The sequence below is a fragment of the Macrotis lagotis genome, chromosome 2, assembly GCF_037893015.1.
Source record: "Macrotis lagotis isolate mMagLag1 chromosome 2, bilby.v1.9.chrom.fasta, whole genome shotgun sequence".
Classification (NCBI taxonomy): Eukaryota; Metazoa; Chordata; class Mammalia; order Peramelemorphia; family Peramelidae; genus Macrotis; species Macrotis lagotis.
Window position 1 is genome coordinate 259,587,078 of NC_133659.1, and position 8,293 is coordinate 259,595,370.

The 8,293-nt window shown below is 34.3% G+C and overlaps 1 non-coding gene across 1 annotated transcript; it reads right to left on the bottom strand.

Moving 5' to 3' along the window:
* Nucleotides 1-5,117: 5,117 nt before the first annotated feature.
* On the bottom strand, nucleotides 5,118-5,222 carry LOC141515659 (U6 spliceosomal RNA). The gene has a single exon (XR_012476420.1). It is a non-coding gene; the product is annotated as a U6 spliceosomal RNA (small nuclear RNA).
* Between the last annotated feature and the right edge of the window lie 3,071 nt (nucleotides 5,223-8,293).

Here is an 8,293-nt window from a genome sequence, read left to right on the forward strand (position 1 = left end):
TTTTTTTTTTTTGCTTCTTGTTGGATGCAATATTTCCTATTGGTGTAGCTCTTTTGCAAAATGCTAGGCTTGATAAGTAGTTGAAGGAAAAAGACTAATCCCCTTTCTTTCTGCCATCTGGTAGAGATATAGGTCTTACTTTCTATAAAACATCTTCTTGACTGAACTTCCTAAATTTTTTGTGTATGTATCAAGATCATATGTCTTGTAGGTAGTTTTTTAAAGCACCATTTAGATGTATGGCTTTTATAAATCATTTTTAATACATTAATCATTACCTTTGTTATATTTATCTTAAACTGTCTGTGATTATGTCTGTAACAAAATGCAATTATTGCTGGGCCCAGGGGAATTGAAACTCTCTTCCTATCCTTCTTTTATTGAGAATCCTCTAACTCTGGATCTAACTTGTATAGACTTGGTTCAGTTTTGAGGGAATTTGATCCCCCCAAAGAGAGGTCAGGTCCCTTTTCTTGCACTCTGGTTCTTTAAGTTCCTACTCCAACCCCCTGGGGAAAAATTACTTAAGGTTTATTTGGTTCCCATGTACTCAGTTGTCTGAGTTGATGGAAAGGCATCCTCTTTCAGGAAGCCTTGGAGGATACTATTCTTTCTAGAGAGTGAAAAGAAGAAAGGGTAAGAGCATAGTCACTCCTTTTAAAGTATACCAAGTGAACAGCTTCAAACTCAAAGGAAAGGGAAAGAGATCAGTCAGGTCTTGTTGGATTCTTTCTTTCTTTCTTTCTTTCTTTCTTTCTTTCTTTCTTTCTTTCTTTCTTTCTTTCTTTTTTCTTTCTTCCTTCCTTCCTTCCTTCCTTCCTTCCTTCCTTCCTTCCTTCCTTCCTTCCTTCCTTCCTTCCTTCCTTTCTTTCTTTCTTTCTTTCTTTCTTTCTTTCTTTCTTTCTTTCTTTTTTCTTTCTTTCTTTCTTTCTTTCTTTCTTTCTTTCTTTCTTTCTTTCTTTCTTTCTTTCTTTCTTTTTTTTTCTTTCTTTCTTTCTTTCTTTCTTTCTTTCTTTCTTTCTTTCTGCAAGGCAATGGGGTTAAGTGACTCACCCAAGGTAACACAGGTTGTAGGTATCAAGTGACAAATTTGAATTCAGGTCCTTCTGACTCCAGGACTCAATCCATTATACCACCTAGCTGCCCCTGGGTCATTTCAAAGTACCAGGTATTCAGCATTGAGTCCATCTTTCCTTGGAAGTAGAGCACAGACTCAGCACTCCATTGGATATACTTTATTTAGAATACACCAGTGGCACCTGCTTTTTACTACCCATTAAGCTTTCTCTTTAGTTAAGTATCATGGTAAAGACTTAGGAAGCACTCTGAATCTGGAATTTCCCAGGAAATATAAAACATTCAGCTTCCCTAGTGGCTACTCAACTCCCTGATTGTGGAAGCACCAAGGAGGGTGTAGGAGAGACTTGTTCAGTTGTGTCTGATTTTTTGTGATCCTGTGGACTATAGCACACCAGTACTGTTCTTGCAGTTTTCCTGGCAAAGATACTGGTTTGCCATCTCCTTCTCCAGTGGATTAAGGCAACCAAAAGTTAAATGACTTGCCCAGGGTCACACAGAGATATATCTACTGAGCCATCTTGCTGTCTGAGAGAGAGAGAGACAGAGACATACAGACAGAGACAGAGACAGACACAGAGAGAGACAGACAGAGACAGAGAGAGTTAGTACTAGCACCTTAATCAACAAAGGTCAAGGTGAAACAAGGGCTCTGCTTAGATACAACCCAACATAAAGCTCTGTCCAAGGACACTAAAGCTGCCAGCACTCAAATTTAGACCCACCCTAGAAAGAAAGAGCAGGACCAAACATAGCTTAAGTACTGCATCTAAGAGAATAGTAAGGGATGAGATCTGAGTAACAGAAGACAGTAAACACTAAAATGAAATGTTAAGTCAGGAACCATCCACAAGGAAAACTCAAAAGAAGGGAATAACTAAAGGAACTACAAATGGAATCTTTTTTTTAATTCTTTTTTTTTTTTTTTTGCAAGGCAATGGGGTTAAGTGGCTTGCCCAAGGCCACACAGCTAGGTAATTATTAAATGTCTGAGACCAGATTTGAACCCAGATACTCCTGACTCCAGGGCCAGTGCTTTATCCACTGCGCCACCTAGCCACCCCTACGAATGGAATCTTACAGAAGAAAATGGCTTGCTCTCCAGTTTATGATCAAAGAAGAAATGAGGAACATTATAAAAAACAAACAGGATAATTTTGATTACATTAAATTAAAACATTTTTGAACAAACAAAACCACTGCAACCAAGATTAAAAGGAATGTACTAAGTTGGGAAATTTTTTTTTTACTAGTGTTTCTTACAAAGGACTCATTTCTAATTATATTTTTAATATTTTAATATTAGAGAACTGAGTCAAATTTATTTTTTTAAAAAAGCAAGTCATTCCTCAATTGATAAATGTTCAAAGGATATGGAAAGTCAGTTCTCTGATGAAAAAATCAAAGCTATCTATAATCATATAAAAATTGCTCTAAATTGATTAGATAAATACAAATTAAAATATTGCTGAGGCTACCACCTCATACCTAACAGATTGGCCAATATGACTATAAAGGAAAATGATCAATGTTGGGGGTCACTAATGCATTGTTGGTGGAGTTGTGAACTGGTCCAGTCTTTCTGGAGAGCAATTTGGAATTATGCCCAAGGGGCAATAAAATGTGTATAACTTTTGATCCAGCAATACCACTACTGGGTCTATATCCTGAAGAGATCATGAAAAAAAGGGTAAAAATCCCCCTTGTTCGAAAATATTCTTGGCCACTCTTTCTGTACTGGCAAAGAATTAGAAATCGAGGGGGTGCCTATCATTTGGGAAATGACTGAATAAATCATGGTATATGAATGTGAGCCAATGCTATTGTTCCATAAAAAATTATAAGGGACAGGATTTCAGAAAAGCCTGGAAAAACCTATATGAATTGATGTAGAGTGAAATGAGCAGAACCAGAAGGAATTTTACACATTAACAATAACATGGGGTGATGATTAACTATGTTGTACTTGTTTATTTCAGCAGTACAGTAATCAAAGACAATTTTAAAAGACTTATGATGGAAAATATCATTCAGAGAAGGAACTGTGGAGTTTAAATGGAGACCAAAGCTTATTATCTTCAATTTTTAAAAGTTGTCTTATGTATTCCATCTTTTTCTCTCTAATGTTTTCTTTCTTCCATTTGGATTTGATTCTTCTCTCACAACATGATCAATATGGATATATTGTTTAGCATGGTTATAAATGTAGAGTCTATATCAGATTACTTACTGTAAGGGAAATAGGGAGGGAAGAGAGGGAGAAAACTGGAAGCAAACAATACAATAAATAGTTTACTCTCAAGGATAAAAGAATATGGAAGAAATGAAATAAGATATACAAAATGTAATTGAAAGCTATATAGGATAGAATTGGAAGGAGGATTAATAGCTCAGATTAGGAAATGGTAAAATTTACCCAAGAAATTGACTCCCTGAAAATTAGAATGGATAAAACAGAAACCACCGATTCTATGTAGCATCAAGAAATATTGGAATACAATCAAAATATTTTTTAAATAGAAGAAAATACAAAGTTTCTGCCTTCAAAAAACAACTAATCTGAGCCAGGAATGTTGGTGTAGATCTATAATTTCTTTTATTGTGGGAGGTTGAGGTTAGTGGATCACTTGAGTAGAGGAGTTCTGAGCTACAATGAGTTAAAGCCAGGGACCATGAGCTTCCCTAAATAGGGGGAAACTGTCCTAAGCTGGAAATGAAGCAAGTTAAAGCTTCAGTAGTGGGAAGGGGTCTGTGAGTGACCCAGTTTCCAAAAAACAAATTAAAAAACTCAGCAATCAAAATAGACAAACAAAAAAATAACTAGGTAGCAGTTCAAGAAGAGATAATTTCAGAAGAATAAGATTTAAAATCATTGCCAAAAAAATGACTGACCACTATTGTTTAAGAAATCGTAAATGAAAGCTGCTCAGATCCATAAGATCCATAAGGGCAAAGTAAATCCACCAATTACTGAATAAAAATGGAAAACTCCTAGGAACATCATAGTAAAAATCCAGAGCTTCCAGATTAAAGAAAGATATGGCAGGCAACCATTAAAAATATAATTCTAGAACTAAGGAATCACAATCAAGGTCATATAAGTCTTGGCAATTTCTATTATAAAGGAGAGGAAATCTCACAAAGAAGAAGATATATTTGAAAAGTAAAAAAGATAAAGGTTTGTAACTGAGAATAATTTCCTGGCAAAATTGAATGTCATATTACATTGGGGAAAAATGGATTTTTAACAGAGTAGAGTGCTTTTAAGCATTTCTAATGATAAGATTAGAGTGAAGTAGAAACTTAAAAATTTTTTTAAACTATTCAAGAAAAATCCAGAAAGATAAATATATATCTGAGCAAACAAAAAGGACTATGTGATGATGATAATGAAAGATATTTGAATGGGGCAGAAGAGTCATGTGCTCCTTTCAAAATTTTATATCTTTAGAGGTCATAAATAGAATTAAATACAACAAGCAAAGGAGGATAATGAAAAAAAGAAAAGAAATGGAGATGGAGGTAATAAATATTTATTAAACACCTACACTGTACTCAGCATTGTGATAAATGTTTTTACAAATGTGATCTCATTTTGTGATTGATGGTACTATTGTTATCTCCATTTTCTTTTTTAATTAATTATTTATTTTTGGATTTTACGATTTTTCTCCTAATCTTGTTTCACTCCCCCCCACCCACCCACAGAAGGCAGTCTGTTAGTCTTTACATTGTTTCCATGGTATACATTGATCTCAGTTGAAGGTGACGAGAGAAATCATATCCTTAAGGAAGGAAAATAAAATATAAGAGATAGCAAAATTACATAATAAGATTACGGGTTTGGTTTTTTTTTAGATTTTTGGCAAGGTAAATGGGGTTAAGTGGCTTGTCCGAGGCCACACAGCTAGGTAATTATTAAATGTCTGAGACCAAATTTGAACCCAGGTACTCCCGACTTCAAGGCCAGTGCTTTATCCACTGTGCCACCTAGCTGCCCCAAGATGATGGTTTTTTTAAAATTAAAAGTAATAGTCTTAAAAAATATGGAATGCTTCATAAATTTGTGTCATCCTTGCTCAGTGGCCATGCTAATCTTATCTATATTGTTCCAATTTTAGTATATGTGCTGCCAAAGAGAGCACTGCCATTTTATTATTAAGGAGACTGTTGTTATCTCCATTTCATAGTTAAGGAGACTGAGGCAAAGAGCAATTAAGTGACTTGTTCAGGGTCATATAGCTGAGGTTGCATTTGAACTTTGGTCTTCCTGATTTCAAGTTCAATATTCTATCCACTGCTCTACCTAGCTACTTCCACAACAGGGATACTCTGGGGGAGAAAGTAGAAACAAGAGATGAATTTATTATTTTTCATAATTGAGCACCTAGTAAGACAAAAAAATACAAACACTGAGGAAGAGGGTAGTAGGAGGATCATCATTTGAACTAAACTTTTGTCTGACCCAGACAAGGACATACACTTACACTGAGAGAGAGAGAAAGAGAGAGAGAGAGAGAGAGAGAGAGAGAGAGAGAGAGAGAGAGAGAGAGAGAGAGAAGAAAGGAGAGAGTAGAGAAAGAAGGCAGAGAAAGGAAAGAGGGGAAGAAGGAAGAGAGAGGTGAGGGGAGGAAAAGGATAGAGTGAAAGAAAGAGAGAGATTGGTGTAGAAATGCATTAAATTCAAAAGGGAAATACTTAGAAATTATAACAATTTCCAACTAAATTTAATAATGCAGGAGTTTAATAAATTCCTCCCTCCTTGTTTCTCTAAACTAACTTTCTCCTCAATCTCCCTATTTATGTTTATGTATATGAAATATACACATATGTATATATTATCAAATATATGATATATATCACTCCTATTTCATTGCTATTTTCTTTGTAAAGATAGGGACATGGAACAATGAAAAAACACTATAAGAGAAGGCTATGGACAAAAATGCATATTTAACCATCATGATTATTAAACGTGAATGAGGTAAACTCACCCATAAAATGGAAGATTAAGAAAGCATAACACAATAAGATATTGTTTACACTTCAACCATAAAGAGTTACAAAGAGTTAAAAATAAGAATGTAAAGAAGAATTTATTATGTCTCAAGGGAACTTAAAAAAGCAGAGATATCATAGCCTCAGACAAGGCAACATTAAGAAACAACACTATTAAAAGAGATAAATAAAGAAAGTACATTTTACTTACAGGTACCATATTGTTGTTGAGTAATTTTCAATCGTACCTGATTCTTTGTGACCCATTTTTGGGTTTTCTTGGCAGAGATATTGGAGTGATTTATCATTTCCTTCTCCAGATCATGTTATAGATGAGGAAACTGAGCAGGGTTTAGTGCTTTGCCCAGGATCACACAGTAAGTGTCCAAGTCCAGATTGAACTAGTAAAGATGAGTCTTTCTGATTTCAGATCCAGCACTGTATCCACTGCAGCACTTCAGCTGCTCAACTTGGCACCATGGACAAAAAATAATAACAGTGCATCTCATATCCTCTACCAGTAAGGTCAAAATGGGTACAGGATTTAGACATAAAGAGCGATATTACAGACCAAGAAATGCTCATCTGTCAGATATATGGAAGGGGGAGAAATTTATAACCAAGCAAGAAATAGAGTACATTATGAACTGCAAAATGAATGAATTTTGACTATATTAAATTAAAGTGTTTGCACTAATAAAACCAATGCATCAAAATTAGAAGGAAGACGGAAAGCTAGGAGTTTTCACAGCTAGGGGTTCTGATAAAGGTTTCATTTTAAAAATATATAGAGAGAATTGAATTAAATTTATAAGGCTACAAATCACTCCTCATCTGATAAATGGTCAAAAGATATGAACAGTTTTCAAAAGAAGAAATTGAAGCTCTCTCTCTCTATATATATATATATAATCATAAGAAGAAATTCTCTAAATCATTATTGATTAGAGAAATGAAAAATTAAAACAACTATGGGGTTCCATCTCACAACTATCAGATTGGCTGAGATGACAAAAAGGGAAAATGATCAATGTTGGAGAGATTGTGGAAGATTGGGACTTTAATGCATTGTTAGTGGAATTGTGAACTGATCCAACCATTCCAGAGAGCAATATGGAACTATACCCAAAGAGCAATAAAACTGTTCATACCCTTTGACCCAGTAATACCAATATTATATATCCAAAAGAAATCATAAAAAATGGGAAAAGTCCCACATGTTCCAAAATATCCACAACAGCTCTTTTTGTGATGACAAAGAACTGGAAATTGAAGGAATGTGCATTAGGGAATAGTTGAACAAGTTATGGTACATGAATACTATGGAGTATTATTGTTCTATAAGAAACCATGAATAGTCAGACTCTAGAGGAGTATGGAAAAATTACAGGAACTGATGCTGAGCAAAGGGGAGAAGAACCAAGAGAACATTGTACATATTAGCAACAACATTGACAATTGATCAATCTTGATGGATGCAGCTCCTCTTAGCAGAGCTAGGACAACCATATTAGATGGGCTATGGACAATGTTAAACACATCCAGAGGATGAAAAACCAAAACCAAACCAAACCAAAAAGAAACTACAGAATCTGAAAGAATACGGCATTCACCTTTTAAAAATTTCACTTATGTATTTCTTTCCTATCTCATGTATCTCTTTCTTTTCCCTCAATCCTAATTTTTCATATCAAAAATGACTAATCTTGCAAACATGGCAAACACAATGTATGTACAATATTCACCAGACACTTTGCTACTGGGGGGAAGAGAGTGGGAAAGGAGGTGAAAGGAAATTATATAATTAAAAAATATTTATATGCATGTAGACGAATGTTGAAAAATTTTCATAACATGTAACTGGAAAAATAAAATATCAATTTAAAAAAGAAATATTAATAATGAATTAATATTTAATAAGTATAGTTAAATGGCAAGACAGCTAAATATTAAAGTAAGAACTAATTGAACTATAGGGAGAAATACACAGAAGAATAATTTCTGGGGCCCTCTTACAGACCTTGGTAAACCTCATAAAAAATAAACAACAAAAAATTAAAGACCTGAATAAAATTTTAGGAAATTAGAGATGAGAGATATCTGACAATTAATGAATGGGAATCCAAAGGAGTGTATATATTTTTCAATTATGCTAAGCATTTTTGCAAAGATTGACATGTTTTGGGGCATAAAAACCTCAAAATGTAGAAAGAAGTAT